At 39.2% G+C, this 20,759-nt stretch overlaps 1 pseudogene; it reads left to right on the top strand.

Annotated features, from left to right (window-relative positions):
• Window positions 1–3,484: 3,484 nt before the first annotated feature.
• LOC112584865 lies at window positions 3,485–3,602 on the top strand (annotated as a pseudogene).
• The last annotated feature ends 17,157 nt before the right edge of the window (window positions 3,603–20,759 follow it).

The following is a 20,759-nucleotide window of genomic DNA, read 5'->3' as shown; positions in this document are numbered from 1 at the left end:
ATCCATACTACATATGGATTTACCATACGGTCTTACCGTGTCACATTCCATTCATCAAAATATCCTCTGGATTATCAAGTGGCAGAAGATGCCTTTAAGATAACCAAGTGATAGTCCCCATCACAGATAACATATTGAATATAGGTTTGGTTCAAGAACAAATCAACAAATTCTCTGGCACTTATGCTGCTATTGTTGAGTGTGTTCTTTTCATCCTTAAGGAGAAAGAGGAACAGAACAATTGGTGTTCCTTTGGAAAGGATGGCAATACATCTTCATTGTTTTATGCAACAGCTTGAATTATTTTCTTGTTCTTTGTCACAATGCAGTCCATCACCCTCCTCCCCTCCACCAAAAACAAAAACAAAACATAATCATCTGGATATTCTATGAAATCTCAAACTGTTCTTTCATATTGATGACATTATTTTAATTTACTTGGGAAATAGGAAATGGAAAGAACTATGGTAAAGTAAGAGACATGAGCATGAGAGGATATAAAATAAACCTTATGGAGATACAGGGGACTATTTGATACTAGTGAATATTTTAGAGATACAATGATCTAATATATCCCATCCAAGATAAAGAACAAGTCATTACTCTTTGTAACCCCTACCTCTAAGAAATTTTCTCAGTGCTTTGTGGAGCTTTAGGACACTGGGGACATTAATAACATACTTAGTGACTCAAAAGACGACTGGTATAGAATAGGCTACCCGTGGTGGCTCAGACAGTAAGGAAACCGCCTGCAGTGCAGGAGACCCAGGTTGAATCCCTGGGTTGGGAAGATCCCCTGGTGAAGGATATGGCAACCCACTCCAGTATTCTTGCTTGGAGAATTCTGGGGACAGAGAAGCCTGGTGGGCTATAGTTCATGGGGTTGCAAAGAGTCAGACACGACTGAGCAACTAACACTTTCATAGAATAGGCTACAGAGAAAGAGAAAACTGCACAGATTCAGGCTTTGGAACAAATGACGTGATAAAATAAAAATTTGTTGTTGTTTGGTTGCTTAGTCATGTCCGACTCTTTTGTGACCCCATGGACTCTAGCCTGCCAGGCTCCTCTGTCCATAGGATTTACCAGGCAAGAATACAGGATTGGGGGTGCCATTTTATTCTCCAGGGAATCTTCTAAACCCAGATAGCAATCTCATGTCTCCTGCATTGGCAGTTGGGTTCTTTACCACAAAGCCACCAGGGAAGCCCTATGAATCTTCAATACCAGGAAACATTTTTTTTTCCCCCAAGATATAAGCAGATGACTTTATCCCAGTTTGGAATATTATACCGAGATAACCTGAAAGAGGTATTTTTTTTTTCACTTGATACTGAAATTACCTATGCCTTCATTCTCTTTGCAAAAGATAATGTTTCTAACATTAAAAACAGAGATGCCAATAATAAAAAATTTTCCAGATTCCAAAATATTTTTCTGTATTGCATAATTGATTTTTTTGAAAATTGGACTAGGATAATTAGATTCAGAGTAAACAAAACAAAGGAATATGTGGCTGGAGTCAATATACGTTCTACATAAGCATGAAAAAATTAAAAGAAATATAAATAAAATTAAACTCTCATTGGAATCCTATATTTGAACATTAAATATTACTTTTAATGCAAAACATTAAAATTAAGTGTTTAAATTTGTGTAAAAGAATGGATAACACAAAACACAAAGATAATGAAACTTTGGAAATTAGCAGTAATATTTATTTTATATAATACAGTGAAAAACGCTTAATCTATACATATAACCTGATCTGCCTCTTGAGAAATTTGTATGCAGGTCAGGAAGTAACAGAACTGGACATGGAACAACAGGCTGGTTCCAAATAGGAAAAGGAGTACATCAAGGCTGTATATTGTCACCCTGCTTATTTAACTTCTATGCAGAGTACATCATGAGAAACGCTGGACTGGAAGAAACACAAGCTGGAATCAAGATTGCCGGGACAAATATCAATAACCTCAGATATGCAGATGACACCACCCTTATGGCAGAAAGTGAAGAGGAACTAAAAAGCCTCTTGATGAAAGTGAAAGAGGAGAGTGACAAAGTTGGCTTAAAGCTCAACATTCAGAAAACGAAGATCATGGCATCTGGTCCCATCACTTCATGGGAAATAGATGGGGAAACAGTGGAAACAGTGTCAGACTTTATTTTTTTGAGCTTCAAAATCACTGCAGATGGTGATTGCAGCCATGAAATTAAAAGACGCTTACTCCTTGGAAAGAAAGTTATGACCAACCTAGATAGCATATTCAAAAGCAGAGACATTACTTGGCCAGCAAAGGTTCGTCTAGTCAAGGCTATGGTTTTTCCTGTGGTCATGTATGGATGTGAGAGTTGGACTGTGAAGAAGGCTGAGCACCGAAGAATTGATGCCTTTGAACTGTGGTGTTGGAGAAGACTCTTGAGAGTCCCTTGGATTGCAAGGAGATCCAACCAGTCCATTTTGAAGGAGATCAGCTCTGGGATTTCTTTGGAAGAAATGATGTTAAAGCTGAAACTCCAGTACTTTGGCCACCTCATGTGAAGAGTTGACTCATTGGAAAGACTCTGATGCTGGGAGGGATTGGGGGCAGGAGGAGAAGGGGACGACAGAGGATGAGATGGATGGATGGCATCACTGACTCAATGGACATGAGTCTGGGTGAACTCCAGGAGTTGGTGATGAACAGGGAGGCCTGGCGTGCTGTGATTCATGGGGTCGCAAAGAGTTGGACACGACTGAGCGACTGAACTGAACTGAACTGGTACATATAACAAGATATTCCATCTTTGAGTAGTATAAAATGACATTTTATAGTAATGGGTGTTGAATCTGAAGGAAAAGTTGACAGTATGTGTGAATTAAGAACAATATATTTTAGACTATTTTCCCTAGAGAAAAGATTTTTGAGAAAATTTTTTCTCTAGTTGTATGCTAACTCTCTTAAAATTATAGGAGATACAATCAGTTTCTGAAATGTCCTTTATAACTGTCAAAAAAGATAAGATTACAGATTTGTTCGCTCTTCAAAGTGTGATGTCATAAAGTCCCATTTGCTTCTGCAAGAATCATTATTTGTCATTTTTCACAGTGTTTCAACATAATCAGGAAGAGAATCATGGAAATAGTTAAAGGGATAGTTAAGAAATATCCCTGAATTTTCATAGGAAATCTACCAGAATTCAAAATCCAGGCTAAAAATATGTTTTTAGTTAATGCAATTAGAGTTTATTTTAACCATAAAAACTTTTAAAGTATGATTAGAAATACTAACATTTTGTATTAAGAATATTGAATGTGCAATCAGTATGACTGCTCTGTAACTATTTGTGCTATCTTGGACAGGTGATTTAAACTTCTTATACTTCTATTGGGCTTCCCTCCTGGCTCAGCTGGTAAAGAGTTCACCTGCAACGTGGAAGACCTGTGTTTGATCCCTAGATTGGGAAGATCCCCTGGAGAAGGGAACAGATATCCACTCTAGTCTATGGCCATACTACCCTGAACACAGTGGATCTCATCTGATCTTGGAAGCTAAGCAGGGTTGGGCCTGCTTAGTACTTGATGGGAGACCACCTGGCAATACAAGGTGCTGTAGGCTTTTTGCCTCCCCTCTCTTTTGGGCTTTCCTCTTAGCTCAGTCAGTAAAGAATCTGCCTGCAGTGCAGGAGACCAGGGTTTGATCCCTGAGTCTGGAAAATCCCCCTGGAGAAGGAAATGGCAACTCCCTCCAATATCTTTGCCTGGAAAATCCCATGAGCAGAGGAGCCTGCTGAGCTGCAGTCCATGGAGTCACAAAGAGTCCGGCACGACTGAGCGACTAACAAGGCTTTTACTTTCATACTTCAATTTCCCCTTCACTAGAATGAGAATAGAAATAGAATAATATTAGTTAACATTTATTGAAATCTTGCTTTGTGTCATCTTGCTTGAAAAAAAATGTAAGCAGATATATAGTTCTTGGAGAAGGAAATGGCAACCCACTCCGTGTTCTTGCCTGGAGAATCCCAGGGACAGGGGAGCCTGGTGAGCTGCCGTCTATGGGGTCACAGAGTCGGACACGACTGAAGCGATTTAGCAGCAGCATATAGTTCTTACAACTGTAGGAAGAAATTACAATTTTTCCTTCATCTGAAAATCCTCATTCAGCAAATGAGGAAACTGAGAGGGAGTGGCTTTGTAACTTTCCATGGATATTCATTTAGTAAGTGTAGTAGCTGGGATTCATAATCTGAAGGTCTAACTCCATAGTCTGCTTTTCTAATGATGAAGAAAAAGCTAAACTTTCTTTTTATGAAAGTTACTAAAGTAGGGGAATTGTCCAACTGTATCATAACTTACCAAAGTTTGCTTAATACTTTGGTTCTCCTCTAATATTTCCTTTCTCAGCAAATAATATTGTCATATTTCCAGTTGTGTAATCCAAAATTCTGGAAATCATTTTTATCACCCCTTCTCTCTCTTTCTTCATAACTATTCCATCAACATATCATATTAACTTTAACTGATTAAGAATCATCTTTTATGCTTCTATATGGACACTTTTCTAAATAAAATTATCGTCATCTCCCACCTATACTACTGCAATCTACTTTTTTTTTTTAACTTTTAAAAATTTAAAAACTTTTTAATTGGAGGATAATTGCTTCACAGTGTTGTATTGGTTTCTTCTGTACAACAACGTGAATCAGCTATAAGCATATACATATATATATTTATATATATATATAGTTGCAGAAATCAGTAATTGAGCAACCAAGCACCATACTTGGAGAGTCGGAGAACTCAGGTTTATTATGCCTGTGGGCCCAGAGGAGTTAACACTCCAAGCTCTGAGCCTTGAAAAAGGGGTTACAGCGTTTTAATAGACAGACTATAGTGGGCAACACTAGCTGCTAATAGGCTGGTTTAAACTAAGGGGTTTTTGTGCACGGGAACAGCGTCAAGATGAGAAGGGGGATGCCTGACCTTTACATGGACAGGCATGATTAAGCAGGTTTGCAGGAGCTGGGCAGTTGCAAAGAGCAGGGCAAGGGTGAGTGAGATAAGCTCCAGTTCCTAGTACTGTAAGTCCGCACTTTCTGAGACTACGTGACCTACATGATCCAGACTTTGCAAGGAGCAAGCTGAGTTATGGAGGCAGAAGGAGCAGGAGGTTATGTAAAATTTTAACTTTTCCTCTTCATTCCCCCCTCTTGATGCTTCTATCATTCATTGTAGAAAGCATCATCTCATGTTTTTGTAGGACATTCAGAGCTCCCCATCGTTTAGGGGGCTATATTGAGCTATTACCATTTGTAACTTTATGGATTCAATCCGAGAGGTTATAAACTGGGTAATTGCATTGAGAATACAAGGGCCAAACAAGAGCACTGCAAAGAGCATGAAGAGCAGCCCTGTTAAATCGAGAAGCCAAGATGCCCAGCTCCAGATATTGTTCCAATTACCCCAGGAATTAGCTAGTTTCTCTCTCCTTTTTATGATTTGTTCCCTTAGCTGTTGGGCCATGTCCCTGACTATTTCTGATTGGTTTACATACAAGCAGCACTCTTCATTTAAGAAGGGGCATAGTCCTCTCTTTTCAGCTGTCAGTAGATCTAGACATCTCCTATTCTATAAAACCACCTCAGCCAGGGAGTCTTGTTGGTCCTGTAATGAAAAGCACAGCAATAATATTGATTAAGGATAGAGACCAGGGTTGACAATGAAAATCCATTGATACTTCGATAGACGGATCCTCAAGCTTCTGCCGTACTTTGACCAGCCAGCTGCCGGAATGTGGCTGGAGCAAGGCTGAAGAACCCTCAAGCTTCTGCCGTGCACTGACTAGTCAGCCTCTGAATGACTAGAGAAGGGCTCAGTGTCCTTCATGGGTGAGGGCCATTGTCTTTGGAACTTGACCTTGAGGAGGTCTTTGGGGTCCTGAACTGCTTTCCAGGTGTCCTCATCACAGGAAGCTGCTGCCTTCTTGACTCTGGTGTGGTGGATCCAAGGGATGACACCTGTAACTTTAACAGCAGTAGAGGTTGCCAGGACGACAGTGTGAGGGACTGTTTAAACTGGCTGAAGTGGTTCCTTTCCTAATCTTTAACCCATGCTGCATCTCCTGGCTGATAGGGATGAATCCAATTGCCCAAAGGAATGGGCGTCCTTTCTAAGGTTTATCCGGCAATATGACGGAAGACTTTTTCCAGGCCTTGGAGGTGTTGGGACATCTCCAGGTCAGCTAGTTATCGTTGGTCTACCTTGAGCTTTTCTATCACTGGAGGTGGTCTCCTGTATACGATTTCAAAGGGAAAATAGCCTGAGGACCTCAGGGTGCATTTTTGGAGAGAAATGAGAGTCCACAGAATGATAAGGCAGCTTGTTCAAGCATTGTCTTGGTGTTGGCTGGGGAATATTCTTGTCATACTACTACTTGGAGAAACAAACTTAACAAGAAAGTTAAAGATATATGGCCCAAAGAGTAATAGAAGTAGGAAACCTGCTGAGGTGCTAGCCAGGAGACCCAGGTCCAGACATTGATCCATGACATTAGTGTTTCTCTAGGTATGAGAAGATGCAAGAATTTGGACTCAAAAATCTTTACCTGAAAACATTTGACTATCTAAAGGTCTGTTTTTTTTGGTTTTTCCCTGAGCATGGAGTGCCTTATTTTTTGTCTCCACCCTGAACTCCTTTCAAGGGGGTGTTGAAGGTCAGCATCTTGTAGTGGTCATGATTTTATCTTTGTAGAGGCAGCTGGCAAGGGTCAACTTCCAGTCAGCAGGACCCCTTCATAGCCACACTTTGACCATGTTTTGCGGGTATTTCATGGTCATTGTGTCCCACGATGCTGGGAAGGCTCATTCCCAGATCTAACAAAGATTCCATTGACAGGCCACTCAATGTGTTGTCACTAGACCACACCTTGTAAGTAGCAGAAGTCTCTGGACCATGCCTGTCTTACTAATCTCTTGGTCCAGGAAAATATTTCCTCTTGTTGCTTCTTCCCATATCTAGAGTTACATTATTATAATTATTGATCTCATATGGAACTGTGTATCAGCATTTTATCACAGGCTCAGTCACATATTTGGTAACGTAAGAAATAATCTTTTGAAACAAGCTACATAGAAAATGTGGAGAAAGAAATGGCAACCCACTCCAGGATTCTTGCCTGGAAAATTCCATGGATGGAGGATCCTGGTAGGCTACAGTCCATGGGGTTGCAAAGAGTTGGACATAACTGAGTGACTTTACTTTCTTTCTTTCTATGGTTTCTTTTGGAGAAGGAAATGGCAACCCACTCCAGTGTTCTTGCTTGGAGAATCCCATGGACGGAGGGGCCTGGTGGGCTGTGGTCTATGGGGTTCCAAAGAGTTGGACATGACTAACCAACTAACACACACACAGAAAATGATATAGCTAGCAGTTATCAGTAAGGTCACAAGCAAGAATTTAAATACAGAACTTTCACTGGGTATAGCCCAGTATACCCCAGGTCATCTGAATCAGTTAAATGATTATAGCCAAGTATTCATCTCCTGGTTGTACATCATGGAGCATTCGACCTTTATCCAAAGATTGGTTACTGAGATAAGCTTTAGAAACAATCTTAGAGTGTCCTTTTTAATAACTTAATTAAACCTTTTAGCAATATAGTATAACAAGGAACTATTTCACAAGTGAGTCTTAGTAAGCACAGACCTTAATTAACAAAACTAGAACGTAATATTCAGTGAAACATAATTTTTTCCCTTTTTGGAGAACTCACTGTAAGGGCATTAACACTGTAGCCAGGGAAGGCTTTAACCCATCAAATAAAAATGAAGTCTGTCAGGGAGCTGGGAAAAGCCAAGCAGCTGTCTTGGATTTCCCATAGCCCTGGCTCTCTGATTTTTAGCTGTTGTTTATCCATTTTTAATTTCTTGATTTACGAGCAGACTATTGCCATGTTTTAAGGACATCAAGAGAGCAAAAGTCTAACCATGAGGGGTTATTTTTTTGTAGAAGCAGAAGGAGCTTTGTCTACTTATACCATAATCTTAAATAATGTTTACTTACCTTACCAAAGTAACAAAAAGTTTTTTAAAACAAATATAAATCACTTAAAGGCAAAGAAATTCATAATCTGTTATTAAAAGCTGCATTCTAAGAAAACTTTGTTCTCTAGACAGAGAGAACTAAATTCCAGTCTGGTACCAGCTTACTGTTAATAACAAAATTTGTCTATCTGCTTAATCTTGGAAAGTCTTTTCCATAAATTTTGAAGAACTAGCAGTATTCTAAAGGTGAGAGAGTAAAACCATAGAAGACCTGTTTAAAATCTGATTCTATTGCGATTCACAAAGAAACCTGGTCATTGTTGTGATATGTAACTCTTTAATATGATAACTAGAATTGTAATTGACCATATTTTATCAGGGCATATCAGATATCTATATGCATTTCACACATTTTAGGATATCTTTATTAGTAACACCAACCATACAGGATAACCTGAAAAACTTTGTCACCCCTTCAATAGTACTTCCCATGTCATTTAACAAATCCAATGAACCCAGGTAGCTTAATAGCTCTTTGGGATGTCTCAGGGGCCCTCTGAAGCATCCCAAAGTTAGCTAGAAGTCAAGTTATTTAGGGATATTTGTCAACAAATATCACAAGGGTTTATAACACTCAGTCAGGTAGGATCATATAAGTCACTATGAAATAATAGTTATTCACTTAGCCAAACTTGACAAAAGATTTCAAGATAAATATAGAACAGATTAAGAGATAAAGAAACTTTAATCTACTATTAAAAGCTGTTCAACATCTAAAGAAAGTATGTCTCTTATCAGAGAGAAAGGCCAAATTCAAGTTTCGCACTAGCTTACTTTAAACTCATTTAGGTAAACTTAATTAAATTTATTTTAAACTTAGTCCTAACCATGCACAAAACTTTTTTTCAGGATCTCTTTCCACAAACCTTGTAATCACTTTTTGTAACAGCTACCTGTAAGTCAGACCTACTTTTTTTTCCCTTTTATAAAATGTAATTTTCTTTTTTATATCTTCTTTATTAAAAACCTACATCCTACTTCCTTACTAGATTACCAAACATTAATACTAGATACTTAATATTGAATTTTCCCAGTTTATGTGAATCTGAAATTTATTTAGGTTAATTTTGCTTGTATTTTGAATTGTTTGATTTGTAAGTGCTTACTTTTCTTTAGGCCAATTAAATTAGAACTCATTTACAACTTCAACAGTATTATCAGAAAAAAAAAAAAAAAAAAACCCACAAAAGACGTACACTGAGACATGCATAAATCCAGACAGACAGACTGACAGAGATCTTATAGTTTTCTGTTTGAGATTTAAAATATCTCTTTGACCACTACCCCCCACCCCCTTTTTTTTTGCTTGAAGTTCTAATTTGCCCAAGGCTGAGGTCTTAGGCAAAGTTGGCTGTGTATTTCAAGGACATAGAAAAGGTTAACTTCAAGCTTTTTCCTAGACAGGCCTTTTAACAAGCTAGTTGTTTTTAATTGTATATGCAAAAAGAATTGATTTTGCTGTTTCCAAAAAGAAAAAAATTTTCACTCCGTTCAATCAGCAATCATGCACTCACAATCATTCAGAGGCTATCACAGTGCCTCCCTTTTCCAGAGTCCTCAGGTTTCCTTAACTATTGCTCCCTTCCTGGGAGTTCCAAGGAAGTTATCAGTCACAGTGCCTCCCTTCTCCTGAGTCCCCAGTTCTCTCTATCTGATGCTCCTTCCTGGGAGCTCCAAGGAGGTGATCAGTCTCCTCTTCTACCCGTTGGGGTAGGACCTGACTGGAGACTGGCCCTGGGACCTTACCTGATCCTGTGGCCACTCCTGGTGGGTTGGTCCATCCCTCCAAAGAGTCTAGTCAGGATTCAGCCATGCAGAGAGTTGGAACACCAATGTGAAAGAGAACCCAGAATACCATCCGGTGGCACGCCTCCTCATTCATCTCGGGATTCCTTTGCTCCAGCCTGGCCAAGCCACCTTTCTGGCGGCTCAAGGGGCTGGTGTGGTTGGAATCTTGCTGGGGCCTCCAGAAATGTTGCAGAAACCAGTAATCGAGAATCCAAGCACCAAAACTCAGGTTTAGTATACCAGCTGGCCCAGAGGAGTTAACCCTCCAAGCTCTGAGCCCCTAACAAAGGTGTTACAGAGTTTTTATAGACAGACTATAGTGGGCAACACTACCTGCTTATAGGCTGGTTTAAACTAAGGGTTTTTTTGTGCACGGGAACAGCAGTCAAGATGGGAAGGGAGATGCCTGACCTTTACATGGACAGGCATGATTAAGCAGGTTTGCAGGGGCTGGGCAGTTACAAAGGTAACTGTTACAAGGGTGAGTGAGATAAGCTCCAGTTCCTAGTTCTGTAGGTCCACACTTTCTGAGACTATATGACCTACATTATCCAGACTCTGCAAGGAGCAAGCTGAGTTATGGAGGCAGAAGGAGCAGGAGGTTATGTAAAATTTTAACGTTTCCTCTTCAATATTACTGCTTCCTTTGTGACTTAGATGGTAAATAATCTGCCTGCAATGCAGGAGACACAGGTTTGAGCCCTGGGTCAGGGACAACACCTGGAGGAGGAAATGGCAACCCACTCCAGTATTCTTGCCTGGGAAATTCCATGGATAGAGGAGCCTGGCAGGCTTACAATCCGTGAGTATGCAAAGTTGGACAAGACTGAGCTACTATCCCCCGTACACACATACACACCTATATTCCCTCCTTCTTGAGCTTCCCTCCCACCCTTCCCTCCATCTTACCCTCTAGGTCATCACAGAGCACTGAGCTGAGATTACAGTGTTGTACAGCAGTTTCTACTAGCTATCTGTTTTACACATGGTAGTATATATATATATATAAAATCAATGCCACTTTCGATCTGTCCCACCCTCTCCTTTCCCTACTGTATCCACGTCCATCCTCTACATCTGGGCCTCTATTCCTGCCCTGCAAACTCATCCTGTGTGTACTATCTTTTGCCTCTTCTAACCCCTACTTTCGTTAGTTTCCAAAGTCAGAGTGATCTTTTAAAAATGCAAATATCGTCATGGCAGATGTTACCTGACAGTAGGGTTCTGGTCCTTTACCATTAATTAGGAGAGAGAATACATGTATATTATGGAACACTGTGAATACAAATGTTGATGTTACTAGAGAAAAGGAGAAATTCTGAAGTTGGGAGAAAGACTATTGACATTTAAACTAAGTTTAACTTCCTAATTTACCACCAACTAGCTATGTGACCTTGGACAAATCACTAAATACCTCCAGTTTGCTTATCTCTAAAATGTGGGCTTAAATTAGATAATTTTTAAAGCACAGTATTACCCTGAAATCCTCTGATTATATTATGAAACAGAATAACACAACTTTGCTCCTATAACAAAGCAAAGGTTTGTAACTGTGTTTTGCACAAATGAACTAATTACTTAATTTATGAAATAAGCAAACCTCACATTCTTACAGGAATAAACATATTGTCTACATGGGAATTTTGTTACATGTTGAAAAGCAAAATTAATAGACTAAAAACCAGAATCAGAAGAACATCTTTTCAACTTGAATAAGACTAGCATTCAAAAAGTAACAATATTAAAGAAATCATTTCTTGAGAGTTCACCACTCTCCTTTTATCCAATTTTTGTTCCTTATTGACATTAACTAGGGTAAATACTATTTTTTTTCTCTTTCTGTCCTTCAAATAATTGATGGTGACAACAACAAATGTGGGTATTTTTCTATCTGATTTAGAAGATGGTAGCCTCTTGGATATTTGCTCCTGACCCTATCTCCAATAAAATTAAATTGATGTCATTGACAAGTAGTAGAAGTTGAGGGATGTGTTTACTGAAATGGTGAGGAATTACTGTGGCTGGCTCCTGGGGATGTAAGTAGAAATGATGGGACAAAACTGAGCCACTGAAATCACAGCTTGGACATCAGGAAAATTTCCCTACCAGTGCTTTGACCTCTTGGGGGAAATTCCAAAAGATCTACTTGTTTTCGGTACATTGAAAACTTATAACACACCTGGCAACTGAAGTTGGGGTGGAGAAAACAGAGTTCTGAAATTCCTCCTCATATTTGCTGCTTCTCAGTTGAAAGAGAGTTATAATTCTGAAACTAATTTCTACAAAAAACAAAACAAACAAACAAAACACACACACACACACACACACACACACACACACACACAAAAACCTGGCTTTGGTTTTGATGCTTTTAGGCTTTTAAATAGTCTGTCAAAATTTTTTGCTTACTTATGTCTTTATGAACTTTCCTTGACTTCCTTTTATTCACTTATTTACTTATTCAATTCTTCAACAAGTAGGAAGAAAATATTTTCACTAGATGCATTTCTTAAATGTCTTAATTTAGCTATTGCAACTTGCTCTATTACTGATCACTTTTTCATTTTTCTATATTACTAGCAGTCACTACAATCCTCATGCCAAGCTACTGTTATGTTCTTAATTGTAATGGACACAATAATGCTCCCGACCCCAAACAAAGATGTTCACATCTTAATCTCAGGAACCTGTGAATATTTTAACTTATATGGAACGGGGATTTTGCAGATATGATGAAGACTAAAGACCTTGGTATGCGGAGATTTTTCTGGTTTCTCTCGTTGTCCAAATTAATCACATAAATCTTTAAAAGCAGAGAAATTTGCAAATCAAGAAAAACTTTATGAAAAATGTAACGATTCACTTTACACACAATACAAAGGCCAGGAAGTTAGTGGAAAATACAGCAATGTCATTAAACATAGTAAGTAAAAAGCTTCAAGATATAAAAGATTTTCATCTTCTGAACTTCCAGAGCCTTTTGTTTTTGCTTAATGGATTTATAATCTTTCTTCTAGTGTAGCATTACAAATAGATTTCCTAGTTCTCTTCAAAAATCTAAGGTTGGAATCTTGGTATCTTTTCCTGGATTTGAGCACAAAGTAACACATAAAGCAAATACTTAAGATGTATTTGTTGAGTTAATAGCTGGTCCTCATATTTATTTTAGCAGATATTAGCATTCAGTTCAGTTCAGGTCAGTCTCACTATCATGTCTGACTCTTTGCCATCCCATGGACTGCAGCATGCCAGGCTTCCTTATCCATCACCAACTGCCGGAGCTTGCTCAAACTCAAGTTATTCAAGTCAATGATGCCATCAAACCATCTCATCCTCTGTTGTCCCCTTCTCCTCCTGCCTTCTATCTTGCCCAGCATCAGGGTCTTTTCCAATAAGTCAGTTCTTCACATCAGGTGGCCAAAGGATTGGAGCTTCAGCTTCAGCATCAGTCCTTCCAATGAATAGTCAGGACTGATTTCCTTTAGGATTGACTGGTTTGATCTCCTTGCAGTCCAAGGGGTTCTCAAGAGTCTTCTCCAAAACTACAGTTCAAAAGCATCAATTCTTCGGTGCTCAGCTTTCTTTATGGTCCAACTCATAGGACTACTGGGAAAAAAAATAGCTTTGATTAGACGGACCTTTGTCAGCAAAGTAATGTCTCAGCTTTTTAATATGCTGTCTAGTTTGGTCATAGCTTTTCTTCCAAAAAGGAAGCATCTTTTAATTTCATGGCTGTAGTCACCATCTGCAGTGATTTTGGAGCCAAAAATAAATAAATAAAATCTCTCACTGTTTCCATTGTTACCCCATCTATCTGCCATGAAGTGATAGGACCAGATATCATGATCTTTGTTTTTTGAATGTTGAGTTATAAGCCAGCTTTTTCACTCTCCTCTTTCACTATCATTAAGAGGCTCTTTAGTTCCTCTTCACTTTCTGCCATAAGAGTGGTGTCATCTGCATATCTGAAGTTACTGATATTTCTCCTGGCAATCTTGATTCTGGCTTGTGCTTCATCCAGTCCAGCATTTCACATGATGTACTCTACATATAAGTTAAATAAGCAGGGTGGCAATATACAGCCTTGATGTACTCCTTTCCCTATTTGGATCAGTCTGTTGTTCCATGTCTGGTTCTAACTGTTGCTTCTTGACCTGCATACAGGTCAAGAGGCAGGTAAGGTGCTCTGGTATTCCCATCTTTTTAAGAATTTTCCACAGTTTGTTTTGATCCACACAGTCAAAAGCTTTGGCATATTCAATGAAGCAGAAGTAGATGTTTTTCTGGAACTCTTGCTTTTGCTTTTTCAATGATCCAACGGATATTGGTAATTTGATCTCTGATTCCTCTGCCTTTTTAAAATCCAGCTTGAACATCTGCAAGTTCTCAGTTCAGGTACTGTTGAAGGCTGGCCTGGAAAATTTTGAGCATTACTTTGCTAGCGTGTGAGATGAGTGCAACTGTCCTCTAGTTTGAACATTCTTTGTCTTTCTTTGGTATTGGAACTTTGATTTGGAAGTCATTTTTTGCATATTCTTAAGGATAGTTTTGATCTTCCCTGGTGGCTCAGATGGTAAAGCGTCTGCCTACAGTGCGGGAGACCTGGGTTCAATCCCTGGGTCGGGAAGATCTCCTGGAGAAGGAAATGGAAACCTACTCCAGTATTCTTGCCTGGAAAATCCCATGGACGGAAGAACCTGATTAGCCTACAGTTCATGGGGTCGCAAAGAGTCGGACACGACTGAGCAACTTCACTCACTCAAGGATAGTTTTGAAGTAAAGCATTAACTTTTGAAAAATAGAAGAAAACAGAAACTTTCTTGGCTGGGAACAGAGAGAGAAAGGTCAGAGAGAAGAGATATTGCTGGCTTTGAAGATGGAGGAAAGAGATCACAAGCCAGAGTGCAGGTAGCCTCTAGAAGCTGGAAAAGGCAAGGTAACAGATTATCCTCTAGAGTTTATGGAAAGGAATGCAGTCTTGCCTTGACTTTAACCCAGTAGCACTCATGTCAAATTTCTAACCTATAGATCTTCAAGGTAATACATTCCTAATGTTTAAGCTATTAAGTTTGTGGTAATTTGTTGTGGCAGCAATTAGAATCTAATAGAATATTAGTTCCTCATTGAACCATTTTATTCTTTTGATATGCTATCTATGAAGACTTTCTAAATTATCCATTCACTTTTGTATCCACTTTTTCCATCTCCTGGTGGCTCAGATGGTAAAGAAGGAAAAGTTGCTCAGTCGTGTCCGACTTTGTGACCCCATGGACTACACAGTTCATGGAATTCTCCAGGTCAGAATACTGGAGTGGGTAGTCTTTCCCTTCTCCAGGGGATCTTCCCAACCCAGGGATTGAACCCAGGTTGGCCTCCCACATTGCAGGAGGATTCTTTACCAGCTGAGCCACAAGCAGAGCCCAAGAATACTGGAGTGGGTAACCTATCCCTTCTCCAGCAGATCTTCCCAACCCAGGAATCGAACTGAGGTCTCCTGCATTGCAGGTGGATTCCTTACCAACTGAGTTATGAGGGAAGCCAAACTGCCTGCAATGCAGGAGACCCATGTTCCATCCCTGGATTGGGAAGACCCCTGGAGAAGGAAATGGCAACCCATTCCAGTATTCTTGCCTAGAGAATCCCACTGACAGAGGAGCCTGGTGGGCTACAGTCATATATGTAGCTTTATATATATATATATTGCTACATATAGCTAGCATTCTGTTAAGTATAAGAACTGTGAAACCAAATACGATATGACCCTGATAAAAGGCTCACATTCAAGTATATAATTAATAATAAAGCAATATTGTGAACATATATATAATGCAGTTGCTACTACTAGAATTCAGAAAAAGTAACTGATTTTACACAGATATGAAGTGATGGAAGTGGTATAAAAGAAAGCTTCAAAGAAACAAACTTTGAACTAGAATTTAAAGGCTAAGTAGATTCCACTAAATAGAAAAGTGAGAATATATGATTTAAATCTAAATTGAACAAGATGATATAAGCAAGAGATGTGCATGGTTGGGTATAATGTGCTAACATAAAATTAGTTGCTTGGCTTTTTTTTTTAATAAATTTATTTATTTTAATTGGAGGTTAATTACTTTACAATAGTGTATTGGTTTTGCCATACATCAACATGAATCTGCCACAGGTATACACGTGTTCCCCATCCTGAACCCCCCTCCCACCTCCCTCCCCATACCATCCCTCTGGGTCATCTCAGTGCACCAGCCCCAAGCATCCAGTATCATGCATCGAACCTGGACTGGCGACTTGTTTCATATATGATATTATACATGTTTCAATGCCATTCTCTGAAATCATCCCACCCTTGCCCTCTCCCCCAGAGTCCAAAAGACTGTTCTATACATCTGTGTCTTTTTTGCTGTCTCGCATACAGGGTTATCATTACCATCTTTCTAAATTACATATATATGTGTTAATATACTGTATTGGTGTTTTTCTTTCTGGCTTACTTCACTCTGTATAATAGGCTCCAGTTTCATCCACCTCATTAGAACTGATTCAAATGTATTCTTTTTAATGGCTGAGTAATACTCCATTGTGTATATGTACCACAGCTTTCTTATCCATTCATCTGCTGATGTACATCTAGGTTGCTTCCATGTCTTGGCTATTATAACAGTGCTGCAATGAACATTGGCTTTTTTATTTCTGTTAGTATGCAATGAGTGTTAGTGTTAGTCACTCAGTCATGCCCAACTTTTTGCGACCCCATGGACTGCACGCCACCAGGCTCCTGTGTCTATGAGATTTTCCAGGCAAGGATACTGGAGTGGGTCACCATTTCTTTCTCCAGGGAATCTTCCCAACCCAGGGATCAAACCTGGGTCTCCTGCACTGCAGGCAGATTCTTTACTGACTGAGCTACAAGAGAAGCCCATTAGTATGCAATATGTTTATTAAAATGCATACAAGTATGAATGTTTTGTTTACTTCTGCATTTCCAGCACCTAGAACAGTGTTAGCACACTGTTGGCATTCTATTGGATTAATCATAGGATTATTATCCTATGTTGTATGAATGAATGCCTTTCTTGTTTAAGATGGTTTAAAGAAATTTATTTAAATCCAGAAATATTTTGCATGTAGTTTAACAGATTTGAAAACTACACTTAGATTTTCATTCCACCTAACTTGGAGGCTTTTGTAGAGTCTAATACACCAAACTTTGCTAATACTTGGTACATAGGAAATAAAACTTGGAAAATTTGAAAGCTTATATACCAGTAGACACGTTATTACAAGACATTTCATGGGCCCTACTGTCACATGTCTTAATATAAGCCAAATTTATTTCATTTTTTCTAAATATTTATTTTATCTTTAAATAACATCTGTTTTTGGCAGTACATGTAGTACAAAATGAAATTTTTTCCAAGACTGTGGTATCTACCACCAAGCTTAATACATTGAAAATTTTTCAAAGCGTCTGATTTTAGATGCTCTAAAAAGTGAAGATATACTCTAAAACCACTCCAACTTTATCATAACTAGGAACAGGTGTTCAGCAATATAAATTAATGAATTCTACTTTTTATTACATTGATTAGAATATTTTAAACCTTTTAATAGATAATTAATCTTTAAATATTCTTTAATTTTGGGTTATTATAAAATGTGTATTTGTCCAATTTTATCCTTTTGGATTGTATATTTTAGAAGATTTTTCTAAGCTTAATTTTTTAGTTAAATAAGAGGAAAAAATTCAAGTATCATTTCAGGTTCAAAACAGTTTATTTCTTATAGCTGATATGACATTTCAGCTTTTATTCATATTTGAACACTCATGTTAGAGACAGAAACCAAGTCATCCAAGGGCATTTTTTTCTGAAATTTCTATTTCAGTTGGAGAACAAAATGCGAAAGGATATGTTCTGAGAAATTCAACAATACTGTGCTTTTAAACGCTAAATCCTCTGTAAGGGAATATGGATATTGTCACTTAAGAATATTTTCACTGAAGTTACTAACTTTAGGTATAGTGGAGTTATAAAGGTGTTTTGGATAAACTGAGTTAATGGGGTATTTTCTTTTGGTGTGTAGAATAATAAACTTTATGAAGAAAGAGGAGAAACAGTTCAGTTAGTCTTATCAAGGGATAGATTATTACTTTGTTATGAAAGAGTTTTTAAAAAGAAAGAAAGAAATATGAAGATGTCTGTGCTCTCAAATACATGAAAAGTGCTGTTTTCTTTTCTATAGAAGGCCAGAAGACAGTCATAAGATATATTCAGTTTTTTTTTTTTTTTTTGTAACATCAATAAAGCCTAAAGCTGAGACTGAACAATATGATTGGCCTAAACAATCATGAGTGCTTGATCCAAAAACTTGACATTTGAAGACCAACCAGCCAATAATTAAAAAAAAAAAAAAAAAAAATTGCTGACAGAACAAGATGGTGGAGGAGTAGGTGGAAGTGGATACATCAGGAATACACCTTCAGACACACAGAAGTGCTGCAGAACACCAGCTGAGAGCTCACAGCAGTACCTGACTGGCAGAAAAGAATATGTAGAATCACGCAAAACTCGGTAGGAGGAAAGAACTAGGGGGAAGAATAGGAGTGTTAGTAGGACTTGACCTGTCCTTGGTGGGTGGGGGAACTGAAGCAGGAGTCCGATCCCTACATGGGGGCAATTGTCTGAGTCAGAGGAGAAACATGTACGACTGAGAGTGAAACAGCTGATCTGTAGCAGCCTAAATGGAATGAGAATCAGACCAAACATACCACAGACAAGGACACAGGTCCCCTGGAAGGTGCAGTGGCTGGGAGCTGGAGTTTAGGGATTTTGGAGCAATCCCAGGGTGAGGGCTGCTGTTGACTGCAGAGAGATGGAGAGATGGATCGAGGGGATGTGACGGAAGAGATTGGGGTGGGAAATGCCTGTGGAGGAAAGCCAGGCAGCCATGCAAACAAGGCGATACTGCTGAGTCACACCTAGCGGGTGGAGCCATCACCATAGCCTCTCTCTCCCTGCACGCCAGCAGCAGCAGCTAAACAATAGAGAGGCTGGCCCATCTAATGCCTGACACACTGAACTACAGAGTAGGACCCCACCCAGGGTGCCTCTTTAAGTGCTTGACATACTGATCTATGGAGTAGGACCCCAGCCAGAGGGGTCCCTCTGAGTGCTTGATGGGTGGAACAACAGAGAAGGCAAAGGAGCCCTCTAAGTGCCTGAACTGGCAGAGCTACAGAGAAAGACTGATCAAAGAGGGCTTCTGATCACCAGTTACAAGAGGCTCGTAAAAATACTCTGATAGGGCCATAACTCCTGTGAGAGACAGTCCTTGTCCCTGCACACTTTGTGCTGCCAGGGTCCCTGTAAGCCAAGCAGTTGTGCCACCTTCATGGTCAACTCTCACTGGGGCAGAGCTGCAACCGGGAAAAAGTGTCTTGTGTCCATGCACACAGGGTTGCTTTGATCGAGTCCAGCTCTTTGCAACCCTGTAGACTGTGGCCTGCCAAGCTCCTCTGCCAGGGAGGTGGGTTCTCCAGGCAAGAGTACTGGACTGTATTGGGCAATACTGGTTGCCATATTCTTCCAGAGAACTATATTTTCTAATGCCCTAGCCGCCAACTCTCCTGAGTACCTGGTGCTGCCAGAACACCTGCTACCCAAACAGCTGCACCACCCCCACACCTGGCACTAACAGCGGCAAACCCAAGTCCTCCAGGGCAGCCTCAGGAGCAAACCCCAGTGGAAGACTCACATGTAGAGGTGGAAATAAAACCACAATTGAAACTCAGGGGCAGTGTGGCTAAGGAAGAAGATCTAAAACCTTCCCACAAACTGTAGATTAAATCCACATGATCAACTGAGCAGACTCTATGCCTATGGAATATGTAAAAGGACGTTTAGAGCTCCCACAAAAGAAAACACACTAGTTCTGATAGCTGTAGACATTGGCGGCAAGAACACACAGGAATAGGATGAGGTTAGAATCTGACCTGCCCCCACAGTAGGTCCGGAGATCAGCACAGTGTTGGAGGGCATCCTAGGGAGGTGAGGTGGACTGTGACTCCTAGCGAGGGAAAGGACTCTAACAACAGTGACTCAAGAAAAACATTTATCATTCTTATGTTTTGACTTGTTCTGTAGATTCTTTTGGATTTTTTTCTTTTTTTCCTTCCCCCTCCCCATTATAATTGTCAATTTAATTGACACTACAAAATCTAATTAAGCTTTTGAGCTTTGTTTTCCTTTTCTCAGTCACATTTTTTATTGTTGTTATAAACCTCTCCCTCTCCGTGGACTTTTGCAGTTCTGTGGAGTTTTCCTTTTTTTCTTTTCTCTTTACTTAATTTTAATTTTTTAAACCTATAATTTTTTCCTACATTTCTTCTTTGTTTACTTTTCCTACTGCTCTTTTCCCCTTGCAGTTAATCTTTAATGTATATAAATCTTCATCTACCTCTATTTAACTTGCATATCTATTATTTTTTTCTTTGCTTTCTTTCCTTTCCTCTCAACATATTTGTTAGTTTTATTTTCACTGCTTTATTCCCCACTTGTCATCTTGCTTTAGTTTTATTTTCCAGTTTGTGCTTTAGTTAGTTTTGTTCTTAACTGGAAAATATAATTTTTGGTTTCCTTTGTTTGCAGGGTCAATCTACTGTACTTTATTTTTGTTGGACTGTTTTGACTTTGCTTATATGTGTGTATGTGTATATTCCATTATTTTATTTATTATTTGCCTGATTACGTAACTGACATTTGTCTGGGGTTCATCCTTGGTTTCTCATTTGGGAGTGTTTATTTTAATCTCAGTTCATTTCAGTTCAGTAGCTCAGTCGTGTCCAACTCTTTACGACCCCATGAATCGCAGCACACCAGGCCTCCCTG

Source organism: Bubalus bubalis, chromosome 4 (genome assembly GCF_019923935.1).
Source record: "Bubalus bubalis isolate 160015118507 breed Murrah chromosome 4, NDDB_SH_1, whole genome shotgun sequence".
Classification (NCBI taxonomy): domain Eukaryota; kingdom Metazoa; phylum Chordata; class Mammalia; order Artiodactyla; family Bovidae; genus Bubalus; species Bubalus bubalis.
This window is presented reverse-complemented; position numbering and strand designations above follow the sequence as displayed.